Genomic DNA, 13,866 nt, shown 5'->3' with positions numbered 1-13,866 from the left:
ATTTCACTATTTTAGCTTAACCAAAAGTGGAAAGCAAATTTGATGTCATGATCAGATCAAGCTCAGTATTTTAAAATTTGGTATAATGGGATAATAGCAAAACTTATTCATTCTACCTAATATTAAAAACCTATTGTATTTCATCTTCTGTACAAATCATTAGTGATTTCCCCTTCCAGAAGAACTAAATGGGTGCCAGATAGTCTATGTAAGTGGAGACATGCTGCCTTGTTTTAATCTCTCCTACACAAGACCTATGTCATCTTGAGAAAATTATTTACCTCTTCTAGTTTCCTCTTTTAAAAATATGTATAATAGTATCTAGCTCACATGGTTTCTGTGAGAATTCAATGCGTTTATATGAATGTACATAGTTATATGTCACTTAGAACAGGGCCTGGCATATCCCAAATGCTCTAAGTACATAGCATGTAGTAAGAAACATAGGAGTGTTTTCTGTCATCATCGTCATCTAGTTTCCCTTTGTCCAACCTGGATCAGCTGCATGTAGTTCCTCTATATGTGGCTAACTGTTCTAAGTTGAATTTTGCCTTCTTTTTCTCCTTTTAGGAGAGAAATGTGGGATTGAAATCATACAGTAGATAACGACTGTAAAAGCTTCATTTCAGAATGAGAAAGTAGGTGAATTTAAGAGAAAATATTCATTGTTTTTTTAATTAAAATGATTACTCATTTTATTTTTTAAATTAATTTATTTTGTATTGAAGGATAATTCCTTTACAGAATTTTGCTGTTTTCTGTCAAACTTCAACATGAGTCAGCCATAGGTATACATATTTCCCTTCCCTTTTGAACCTCCCTCCCATCTCCCTCCTCATCCCACCCTTCTAGGTTGATACAGAGCCCCTGATGAGGGAAAATCACTAATGATTTGTACAGAAGATGAAATACAATAGGTTTTTAATATTCAGTTCAGTTCAGTTCAGTTGCTCAGTCGTGTCCTACTCTAATATTAATATTTGAGCCATGCAGAAAATTCCCATTGGCTATCTATTTTACATATGGTAATGTAAGTTTCCACGTTACTCTTTCCACACATCTCACCCTCTCCTCCCCTCTCCCCATGTCCATAAGTCTATTCTCTATGTCTGTTTCTCCATTGTTGCCCTGTAAGTAAATGCTTCAGTACCATTTTTTCTAGATTCTGTGTATATATTTTAGAATACGGTATTTATCTTTCTCTTTCTCACTCACTTCATTCTGTATAATAGGTTCTAGGTTCAACCACCTGGTTAGAACTGACTCAAATGCGTTCATTTATGACTGAGTAATATTCCATTGTGTATATATACCACAACTTCTTTCTCAATTTATCTTTCAACGGAAATCTAGGTTACTTCCATGTTCTAGCTATTGTAAATAGTGCTGCAATGAACAATGGGATACATGTGTCTCTTTCAATTTCGGTTTCCTCAGGGTATATGCCTAGGAGTGGATTACTGGGTCATATGGCGGTTTTATTCCTAGCTTTTTAAAGAATCTCCACACCATCTTCCACAGTGGCTATATCAATTTACATTCCCATCAACAATGCAAGAGCATTCCCTTTTCTCCACACCCTCTCCAGCATTTATTGTTTGTTGATTTTTTGATGATGGCCATTCTGACTGGTGTGAGTTCAGAATGTGGTTTGCATTTCTCTGGGAAATAGATGAGGAAACAGTGGAAACAGTGGCAGACTTCATTTTTCTGGGCTCCAAAATCACTGCATATGGTGATTGCTGCCATGAAATTAAAAGATGCTTACTCCTGGGAAGGAAAGTTATGACCAACCTAGATAGCATATTCAAAAGCAGAGACATTACTTTGCCAACAAAGGTTCATCTAGTCAAGGCTATGGTTTTTTGAGTGGTCATGTATGGATGTGAGAGTTGGACTGTGAAGAAAGCTGAGCACCGAAGAATTGATGCTTTTGAACTGTGGTGTTGGAGAAGACTCTTGAGAGTCCCTTGGACTGCAAGGAGATTCAACCAGTCCATTCTAAAGGAGATCAGTCCTGGGTGTTCTTTGGAAGGAATGATGCTAAAGCTGAAACTCCAGGACTTTGGCCACCTCATGAGAAGTGACCCATTGGAAAAGACTCTGATGCTGGGAGAGATTGGGGGCAGGAGGAGAAGGGGACGACAGAGGATGAGATGGCTGGATGGCATCACTGACTCGATGGACGTGAGTTTGAATGAACTCTGGCAGTTGGTGATGGACAGGGAGGCCCGGCATACTGTGATTCATGGGGTAGCAAAGAGTCAGACACGACTGAGTGACTGGACTGAACTGAATAATGAGTGATGTGGAGCATCCTTCCATGTGTTTGTTAGCCATCTGCATATCTTCTTTGGAGAAATGTCTGTTTAGGTCTTTTCCCCACTTTTTGATCGGGTTGTTTGTTTTCCTGGTGTTGAGTTGTATGAGCTGCTTGTATATTTGGAAATTAATCTTTTGTCACTTGTTTCATTTGCTATTATTTTCTCCATTCTGAGAGTTGCTTTTCACCTTGCTTATAGTTTGCTTTGCTGTGCAAAAGCTTTTAAGTTTAATCAGGTCCCACTGGTTTACTTTTGTTTTTATGTCCTTTACTTTAGGAGATGGGTCATAGAGGATCTTGCTTTGATTTATGTCATTGAGTGTTCTGGCTATGTTTTCCTCTAAGAGTTTTATAGTTTCTGGTATCACATTTAGGTCTTTAATCCATTTTGAGTTTATCTTTGTGTACGGTGTTAGGAAGCATTCTAATTTCATTCTTTTACATGTAGCTGTCCAGTTTTCCCAGCACCATTTATTGAAGAGGCTGTCTTTGTCCCATTGTATATTCTTGCCTCCTCTGTTAAAAGTAAGGTACCCATAGGTCATGGGTTTATTTCTGGGCTTTCTATCTTGTCCTATTTGTCTATAATTCTGTTTTTATGCTAGTACCATATTGTCTTGATGACTGTAGCTTTGTAGTATGATCTGAAGTCAGGAAGCTTGATTCCTGCAGCTCCTTTCTTCTTTCTCCAGAATGCTTTGGCTATTTGGGATTTGCCGGGAGCCGCCATGGGAAATCCCACCCATGACAGAGTCATGTGGAAGAGAACTGTTAAGCAAGGCTTCAGAACTCAAGGGGCTCCCTAGGCTTTCTCGAGCATCTACCCCCCAAACCAGAATCTGTCTGTTTTACTGTTTCATGACTTTTACCAACTCCTCTGACATTAACAGGGGGGCTAACCCTGACCACTTTTCTCTGGAGAAAATCAACTTAGGGCTATAGCTAATAAGTCTCCTGGACATGAGAGGAATATTTCAAATCAAACCCCCTCTGTTAGCATTCTAGCTTGCTCGGCAGATATATCCAGACCCTTATAGCTATGCATGTGATTATTTACAGCCTCCCAACTGTGAGAGGCACGGAAAGCCTACAACATAGAGTCTTTGAAAGAGTTAAAAGTTATTAGAGTAGTGCTAGTGCTGATGTAGGATTTCATTATTGGGCCAATGCTTGTTGCTAAGTTCCCATATCTCTTATCCACTGTGCACCTGGGAATGCATTAGTTAACATAGTGAGAATGCTAGAAAAACAAGTGTAGCCTTGAATTTAACCATATCAAACTTTTGAGCCAATTGGTTCTTTCTTGTAACTCATTGCACCTTTGCTCTGTGAAAAACACAACTCTGTTTGGTACTTTTCTGAGGCTGACATCGATTAGAAATATAAAGAAAAAACACTTTGAGGGAAAACAAGTTTTTTGGTTGAGCAGCCTTTATCAAAAGAGGGTCATAAAATGTTCACAGGCCTCCAAGGCCAGAAGATACTGTACACAACATCTTTTGTGGAAAAGGTATGCAGAAAAATCATGGTTTCGATAAAGGCAATACTGCTGGAATGTTGGGCTGACTCTGTATGACCTTGCATCTTTCATTTCCCTCTATGTACAAAAAAGGTATATAAGTACCATTTAAAAATAAAGCTATGGATCTCGCTCATCAAAGCAGCTTGATCTCCTCGTGTCAATCATTTTCCTCCTCTTACTCTCTCTTTCAGGCTAGTTCCCATCTGGAGTACAGAGATCCGCCGTGTCTACTTATTTGCCTGGGTTTCTAAGACCTGAACGGGAAGGCGCCCTGCGCCTTCACTCCCTCGGGAGACCGGGAGGGCACCTGTGGCCTCACGGAGACGGTGCAAGTCTCTTGTCTTGAGACTTTATTGATTTTCTGTATAAACCAAGGAACTCCAGCCTCTTTTCTCCTCTCCTCTAGTTTCTTATCTACAACATTCTTGTCTCTCTCTCTCTCTCTCAATCAATCGCCGACGCCATTTCTCCTTTGGGTTTCCCTGGATCCTGCGGGGGCTGGACCCCGGTGGGGACCTTTTGTGTTTCCATATGAATTTTGACATTTTTTGTTCTACTTCTGTGAAAATGTCATTCGTAATTTGATAGGGATCATGTTGAATCTGTAGATGCATCTGGTAGTAGAGTCATTTTCACAATATTGATTCTTCCTACCCAGGAACTTGGAATATCTCCCCATCTGTTTATGTCGTCTTTGATTCTGTTCATCAGTGTCTTCTAATTTTCTGTGTACAGTTCTGTTGTCTCCTTAAGTAAGTTTATTCCTAGACATTTAATTCTTTTTGTTGCAATGGTGAATTGGATTGATTCTTTAATTTCTCTTTCTGATTTTTCATTGTTAGTATATAGAAAGGCAAGTGATTTCTGTGTATTGATTTTGTATCCTGCAACTTTGCTAAATTCACTGATTAGCTCTAGTAATTTTCTGATACTATCTTTAGGGTTTTCCATGTGCAGTATGATGTCATCTGCAGACAGAGCTTTACTTCTTCTTTTCCAGTCTCGATTCCTTTTCTTTCTTTTTCTTCTCTGATTGCTGTAGCTAGGACTTCCAGAACTATGATGAATAATAGCGGTGAAAGTGGTCACTCTTGTCTTGTTCCTGATCTTAGGGAGAATTTAAAAAGTTGAAATCATTTCAACTATCTTTTCTGATCACAGTGCGGTAAGATTAGATGTCAACTACAGGAAAGAAAAACTATAAAAACACAATCATATGCAGGCTAAACAACACTCTTCTGAATAACTAACAGATCATGGAAGAAATAAAAAAAGAAATCAAAACATGCATAGAAACAAATGAAAATGAAAACATGACACGCCCAAACCTATGGGGTTCAGTGAAAGCAGTGCTAGGACAGAGGTTCATAGCAATACAAGCCTACCTCAAGAAACAAGAGAAACATTAAATAAACAGCCTACCTTTACACATAAGGCAAATAGAAAAAGAAGAACTCCAAAGTTAGTGGAAGGAAAGAAATCCCCAAAATCAGAGCAGAAATGAGTGAAAAAGAAATGAAGCAAACTGTAGCAACGATCCCGTGGCTGGTTCATGTCAACGTATGGCAAAACAAATACAGTATTGTAAAGCAAAATAAAGTAAAAATTAAAATTAAAAAAAGAATATTAAAAAACTAAACTAAAAGCTGGTTCTTTGAGAAGATAAATAAAATAGACAAACCATAAGCCAGACTCAACATGAAAAAAAAGAGAGAAGAATCAAATCAATAAAATTAGAAATCAATATGGAGAAATCACAACAGACACAGAAATACGGAAGATCATAAGAGACTACTATGAACAATTATATGCCAATAAAATGGACAACTTGGAAGAAAGGGACAAATTCTTAAAAAAGTATAACCTTTCAAAACTGAACCAGGAAGAAATAGAAAATCTTAACAGACCCATTACAAGCATGGAAATCGAAGCTGTAATCAAAAATCTTCCAACAAACAAAAGCCCAGAATCAGATGGTTTCACAGGTGAATTTGACCAAAAATTTATAGAAGAGCTAACACCTATCCTACTCAAAATCTTCTGGAAAACTGCAGAGGAAGGCAAACTCCCAAACTCATTCTATGAGGTCACCATCATGCTAATACCAAAACCAGAAAAGGTGCCAGAAAAAAAGAGAGAAAACTACAGGCAAATATCAATGATGAACATAGATGCAAAAATCCTGAAAAATTAAACGGAAAACAATCCAACAACATATTAAAAAGATCATACATCATGACTAAGTGGGCTTCATCCCAGGGATGCAAGGATTCCTCAATATTTGCAAATCAATCAATGGGATACACCATATTAGCAAAATGAAAGATAAAAATTATTTGATTATATCAATAGATGCAGAGAAAGCCTTTGACAAAATGCAACACCCATTTATGATAAAAACTCTCCAGAAAGCAGGCATGGAAGGAACATACCTCAACATAATAAAAGCCATATATGACAAACACACAGCAAGCATTATCCTCAATGGTGAAAAATTGAAAGAATTTTTTCTGAAATCAGGAGCTAGACAAGGGTGCCCACTTTTACCACTACTAGTCAGCATAGTTTTGGGAGTCCCAGCCACAGCAATCAGAGAAGAAAAAGAAATAAAAGGAATCCAGATTGGAAAAGAAGCAGTGAAACTCTCACTTTTTGCAGATTACTCTATACTCTACATAGAAAACCCTAAAAATACCACCAGAAAATTACTAGAGCTAATCATGAATATAATAAAGTTGCAGGATATACAATAAATACACAAAAGTCCCTTGCATTTCTATACACTAACAATGAGAAAGCAGAAAGAGCAATTAAGGAAACAATCCCATTCACCATTGCAATGAAAAGAATAAAATGCTTAGGGATAAACTTACCTAAAGAAACAAAGACCTATATATAGAAAACTATAAAACACGGATGAAAGAAATTAAAGATGAAACAGATAGATGGAGAAATATACCATGTTTGTGGATTGGAAGAATCAATACAGTGAAAATGCGTATACTACCCGAAGGAATCTATAGATTCAATGCAATCCCTATCAAAGAACCAATGGTATTTTTCACAGAACTAGAGCAAATAATTTCACAATTTGTATGGAAACACAAAGAACCTCAAATAGCCAAAGCAATCCTGAGAAAGAAGAATGGAACTGGAGGAATCAATCTTCCTGACTTCAGACTATACTACAAAGCTACAGTCATCAAGCCAATATGGTACTGGCACAAAGACAGAAATATAGATCAATGGAACAAAATAGAAAGCCCAGAGATAAATCCACACACCGAAAGACACCTTATCTTTGACAAAGGAGGCAAAAATATACAATGGATAAAAGAGAATCTCTTTAACAAGTGGTGCTGGGAAATTGGTCAACCACCTGTAAAAGAATGAAAGTAGAGCACTTTCTAACACCACACAAAAAGATAAACACAAAATTGATTAAAGATCTAAATGTAAGACCAAAAACTATAAAACTCTTAGAGGAAAACATAGGCAGAACACTCTCTGACATAAATCACAGCAAGATCCTCTATGACCCACACCCAGCGTAATGGAAATAAAAACAAAAATAAATAGGACCTAATTAAGCTTAAAAGTTTTACACAACGAAGGAAACTATAAGCAAGGTGAAAAGGCAGCCTTCAGAATGGGAGAGAATAATGGCAAATGAAACAAATGCCAAAGAATTAATCTCCAAAATATACAAGCAGCTTATGCAGCTCAATACCAGAAAAATAAGTGACTCAAACAAAAAATGGGCCAGAGAACTGAACAGACATTTCTCCAAAGAAGACATACAGATGGCTAACAAACACATGAAAAGATGCTCAACATTACTCATTATCAAAGAAATGCAAATCAAAACCATAATGAGGTACCATCTCATGCCAGTCAGAATGCTGCTGCTGCTAAGTCAGGTCAGTCGTGTCCAACTCTGTGTGACCCCATAGACCGCAGCCCACCAGGCTCCCATCCCTGGGATTCTCCAGGCAACAATACTGGAGTGGGTTGCCATTTCCTTCTTTGGCACATGAAAGTGAAAAGTGAAAGTGAAGTCGCTCAGTCGAGTACGACTCTTTGTGATCCCATGAACTGTAGCCTACCAGGCTCCTCTGTCTATGGGATTTCCCAAGTAAGAGTACTGGAGTGGGTTGCCATTGCCATCTCCAGCCAGTCAGAATGGCTGCCGTCAAAATGTCTACAAAAAATAAATGCTGGAGAGGGTGTGCAGAAAAGGGAACCCTCTTACACTGTTGGTGGGAATGCAAATTAGTACAGCCACTTTGGAGAACAACGTGGAGTGTCCTTTACAAATTGAATGTACAAATGCCATATGACCCAGCAATCCCACTGCTGGGCATACACACCAAAGAAACCAGAACTGAAAGAGGCACATGTACCCCACTGTACATTGCAGCACTGTATACAATAGCTAGGGCATGGAAGCAACCTAGATGTCCATCTGCAGATGAATGGATAAGGAAGTTGTGGTATATATACACAGTTATATGCCATATTACTCAGCTATTAAAAGGAATGCATTTGAATCAGTTCTAATGAGGTGGATGAAACTGGAGCCTATTATACAGAGTGAAGTAAGTCAGAAAGAGAAACACCAACATAGTATACTAACATATATATGGAATTTAGAAAGAAGGTAATGATGACCCTATATGCAAGACAGCAAAAGAGACACAGATGTAAAGGACGGACTTCTGGACTATATGGGAGAGGGCGAGAGTGGGACGATTTGAGAGAATAGCATTGAAACATGTATATTCCCATATGAGAAATAGATGTCCAATGAAAGTTCAATGCATGAAGCAGGGCACTCAAAACTAGTTCTCTCGGACAATCCAGAGGGATGGGATGGGGAAGGAGGTGGCAGGGAGGTTCAGGATGGGAGCCACATGTACACCAGTGGCTGATTCGTGTTGATGTATGGCAAACCCCACCACAATATTGTAAAGTAATCAGCCTCCAATTAAAATATATTAATATTTTAAAAAATAAAAAAATAGTGTACGGGAGCAAAACCTCCTGCACCACAAACGTAAGCTGCCTGTGCCTGAGTGTGCGCAGTCGCATCTAACTCTTTGGAGCCCATGGACTGGAGCCCACCAGGACCCTCTGTCCATGGGATTCACCAGGCAAGAATGCTGGAGTGAGTTGCCATACCCTTCTCCATGGGATCTTCCCGACCCAGGAAACAAACCCGCATCTCCTGTGTCTCTTGCATTGCAGGTGGATTCTTTACCACTGAACCACCTGGTAAGCACCAACTCCACTTTGCCAGGTAAATAAACATAACACCAAAACACAAAGGCTAAGAAAGGGGCTGGCGGCCCAGGGGCAGAGAGTCTGACCCACAGCAGGGCAGAAGGAGCAGGTGTGAATGTGCTGGAAGGGTGAATTCTCGCACTTTGACCCCTCAGAGTCCCCAGTCCTAACACTGCCCTGGGTGGGTGTATATATCCTGTCTGATACGTAAGGGGTAGAGGCTGTACCCAACTCTCAGCTCCTTCTTGTGTTTCTAGTAGCAGAGGGAGGTGATGCTTTCCCTCTGCCGGGGGTCAGAAGGCAAGAGTCTCTGAAACTGGAGCAAACGGGATGTGTGGGAGGTTGAGCATCTTCTCCTTGTGGAGTATGGGCGTGCGGACTCCTAGAGAAAGCCAGTTCTCTGAGCACGTGGTCTGGAAGTTTCTACTACTGACAACTCATTGATTCTTGCCCCTCTCCATGATGAGGAGAGGGGACCTTGGAGGCCCCGTAAGCTCTTCCCCAGTTTCCAGCCACCAAAAGAGGTCCTCAGAGAGGGCGGGGACAGGTGCGGGCCCCGCCCCTCCTGGGTTCTCCTCTCTGACCACTTTCAGTACAGCCGGAGGACAGCCTCAAGCTCTTAGGGAATGAAGCCCTTGCAGGGGATCTTGTTGTTGTTCAGGGTGAAGGCCACAAGGCACTGTGGGGTCACGTAGTTGAAGGGCTGAATGGTGATCTTGGCCAGCAGTTTCTCATGAAGCACCTTGCAGGCCGTATTCTTGAAGGCACTGGTGGCATCCATGTGGGTCCCTGCCTCTGTCAGGGCATTCACAATCTCCAGGCAGTTGTTGTGCTTCGTAATGTGCACTGGGGTGCTGTTGTCAAAGTCCCAGCTGTCTGGATCGACCCGGAAGTCGAGAGCACCTTGACCACTTGGGGCAAGGGAATCTGCCCCCTAGAAGTGGCCCACGTTCGTGGTCCAAATCCACCGCCACGTGCAGGAGTGGAGCCATTCTTGCTGAGAGGGGTGCAAACCCTCACTCTCTGGGGTTTCATGTCCTCCTGATCAGGATGGCACTCCACTTTCTCCAGCAGATAGAGCAGGTGTAGGATGATGTCCAGGGCCTTGGTGAACTGGGCTGAGTCCCTGGGCTCCTTGGGCTTGCCCCACTTCCCAGTCCCCTTTGCACAGCACCCACATGAGATCTGCAAAGCCGGTTGGCATGCCCAGGCTGCCCCTTGGCCAAGGGTTTCTGGAGCACTTAGGAGAAGAGTTCATCTGAGGATAGGAAGCTGCTGGCAATCAGAGCCTCCAGGTTATTCTGCTGCATGTCTAGGATGTATTTCCATGAGTGGATGCAGAGCTAAAAGCTGTTCCAGTCGGCCTACACAGCATCCTGGTAATGCATAGAGTAGGAAATGTCCGGGTGGGAGGGACCCAGGACCACTCTCAGGTCAACAGTGCCTGCTTGCACATCTCATCACACTGCATTTTGAGCACCTCCAATTCCTTGGTGGTGTTCACCTCCTTGGAATAGTCAGAGGCGAGGACCAGCTGGGACTCAGGTTTCGGCAGATACGTGTCCCCTGGTGACGCAGCTCCATGGCCCCTACCAAGAGTTTCAGGACCCTGAGCAGATCCCATTTCTTAGCCATGTAGGTGGCTCCCAGCAACTCCAAGGCTATCAGATGGCTTTTCAGCTGGTGCTCAGAGGTTCCCCTGAGGAGGAGCTTCAGCAGCATGAGCCCTGGGGCTGCACACATGCCTGACTGGTGGAGGTACCTCCTCAGGCCAGCCTTGGCTGCGTCTCCTCTCCAGCAGGCTGCTCTTGGGTGAGGTCCCCTGTCATGCGCCTGTGGTCCGTCACGTGGGCTGCCAGCAGCAGGGTCATGCCATAGCCATCCCGTTCCCTGTGGGCCTGGCACCTGAACTGCACCTACTGGACACCCAGGCTGCCGGCCTCGGTGAGGTCACGCAGGGCCTTGTTGCCCTTGACATTGCTTAGGTTCAGGTGGGAACCCTGCTCTAACCGGTAGATGGCGATCTGGCGATGGCCTGTGTAACGGTAGATCAGGAGGCATGTGTGTGCCTGCACTGGTTGGCCTCCCCCAGGTAGCCTGGTGCTCGCCCTCCGAGGATCGCTCCACATCCAGTTGCCCATCAAAGCAGGCAGCATGCAAGGGCTTCGAGAGGGTGCATGTGGTGTGGCTCTCCAAGTCCTCGCAGCACAGCAGGCTCTGCACCAGGTCCAGGTGGTCAGCGGCTGAGGCGGCCCACAGCGGCTGTGCACCCTTGATGGTCTCGTCACTGAAGTATACTGAGCCACCTGCCTCCAAGCTGGCGCCACCACCGGTACTTGACCGCATCTAGGTGGCTGTAATGGGAAGTGATGACAAGCGGCTTCCCCACCCTCACCCCCCATCCCCTTTTACCACTTTGCTCTTTTCAAATACTACCTCGATGGCTCTCACTCTCCAAATTCTAGATTTCCTTTTTGAGTAAGCATGCATAATAGAGGACCTAAAAGTCCATCAGAGTCATCATCAGCTTTAATGGTGGGAAAGATGGGAAGCCAGATCTTACTTGCAAATCTTTTCTCTTAAATGACCAATACAGCTCAATATGACACTTGGAAGGGAATCTATCTGAAAGGAAAATGCAGTCTTACATTGGCCTGAGGATGCGTCCATTAATTTGGATGAATTAACATATATGGTGGTTCTTAGAAGAACCTCTTCTTGGTGGCTCAGACAGTAAAGAATCTGCTTGCAACGCAGGAGACCTGGGTTTGATCCCTGGGTCAGGAGATCCCCTGGAGAAGGGAATGGCAACCCACGCCAGTATTCTTGCCTGGAGAATCCCACGGACAGAGGAGACTGGCTGGCAACTGTCCATATGGTTGCAAAGAGTTGGACATGACTGAGTGACTACAATTGCACTTTCATCCCCAGCAAAGGAATTACTAATGTTTACAGGATGCATATCATCCTAAGAAGAAGGTAAAAAATCATTTGGGAAGATGGAGCAAACTGGAAGAGGAAATGGGAGAATTAGTCACTTTCTCTTTCTCCAAACCCTCCTCCTCCTTTCTCTGCTGTCTCCCCTCGTTTTGCTCCCTTTCCATGGCAGCTCTTCATCTTCACACCTCAATCTGACTCCTAGTAAGGGCGAAGCTGTGATCTTCAAGATGGGCAGTTAAACAGTAGATTTCCCTGCAAAGAAGGACAAAGAGACAGTAATGAATTATCTCCCTGTGTGAGGTGTGTGTTTGTCATGCCCTAGCTCTGATTCCATTTCATGCTTAGCCTAGATTTTGACCTCCAAGAATATTTTCTTATCCACAAACTATACAGCTGGGAAAGCAGAGATGATAAAGCAATATTATTAAGGAATAACTGGGAAAGGAAACCCAGGAGTCATCTAATTCTACATTTTTCCTGAAGACAGCTAGCCTTCCCTAACCATTTTGCCAATAAAGCAGATGCCATCCAGTAGCTACCCAGGGTTGAAACAGTACAACTCTACATGCTGTTCAACTCCCCTACATTATTCACTGAGGGCTTCTTTTCCTGAGCCCAGGGAAGACCACAGAAGCTTGCACAAGTACCTGGCAGTGTGTTTTCAGTTTACAGCCCTTCATATGGGGATGTGCAATGGTAGTTGCACAGAATTCTGCAAGCAGCAGCTGTGGTTGTTTATGGAGTGTCAGGACCAGAATGTGACCTACCACATCAGGGGCAAGGTGGCCAAAATAATGTGACTATGTATGCAAAATCCACTACAATATTGTAAAGTAATTATCCTCCAATTAAAGTAAATTAAGTACTTTTAAAAAAAAGAAAAAAAAAAGACTCTGACTCTATGCCACCTCCCACATAATGGAAGAACTAAATGCTCGAGGGACCCACTGAGAGGGCTTGCAAATGGCCATAGCTGAAGTCCTTCTAAGAAAAGTGAGCTGGGAGAAATCACAGCAGTGTATCCAGAAGACTAGTGATTTCCCAGCTGATTTCCATTGGCAGTTTGTTGAGGCTTCCCAAAATTTACCATCATGGATCCAGGGGTAGTTCAAAATCACCCACTGGTCTTATCTACTTTGTGTCAACCTTGGAGAAGGAAATGGCAACCGATTCCAGTGTTCTTGCCTGGAGAATCCCAGGGACGGGGGAGCCTCATGGGCTGCCATCTGTGGGGTCACACAGAGTCGGACATGACTGAAGCGACTTAGCAGCAGCAGCAGCAGCAGGACCGAATACTACCTAAAACCTAGCAGGAGCTGCTCAATTTGGGGACAATGTAGAGAAAGAGGAAGGAGAAAAGAAGCAGTTAAATATCACTGTGTTAGCCACTTGGTTACAACTATTTTCTGAGGGAAGAAGCCCTACTCGGGACAACATGTGAAGGAAGCCAAGGTAGATGGGAAAACTGTATGTCATTATTGCATTATGCCAAGACACTGGAAGAGGGACTGTAGAAAGAGATTCCTGAGAATGCAGACCCTGCAGGAACAGGGGAATCAGGAAAGCCTAGGACGAAACCCTCGGCTAGGGAATAATAGGAAGAAGGCTCAAAGTCAACTGATTGAGGGAATCTTGGACGTAGAAACTGGTGAACCACAAGCTTCAATAAGTTGCCCTCAGCCTAATTATGCTTGCCTTTTCTGGTAAATATTGGTGCTGAAGAGGGCTCTTGTGAGTCCCTTGGACTGCAAGGAGATCAAACCAGTGAATTCTAAAGGAAATCATCCCTGAATATTCA

The 13,866-nt window shown here is 42.8% G+C and overlaps 1 pseudogene; it reads right to left on the bottom strand.

Moving 5' to 3' along the window:
* Nucleotides 1-9,717: 9,717 nt before the first annotated feature.
* LOC120881635 lies at nt 9,718-11,474 on the bottom strand (annotated as a pseudogene).
* Nucleotides 11,475-13,866: the final 2,392 nt, after the last annotated feature.

Source organism: Oryx dammah, unplaced genomic scaffold (assembly GCF_014754425.2).
Source record: "Oryx dammah isolate SB20612 unplaced genomic scaffold, SCBI_Odam_1.1 HiC_scaffold_23, whole genome shotgun sequence".
In the NCBI taxonomy this organism is placed as follows: Eukaryota; Metazoa; Chordata; class Mammalia; order Artiodactyla; family Bovidae; genus Oryx; species Oryx dammah.
The sequence above is the reverse complement of the archived record's forward strand: the minus strand, read 5'-3'. Positions and strand labels throughout refer to the sequence as shown.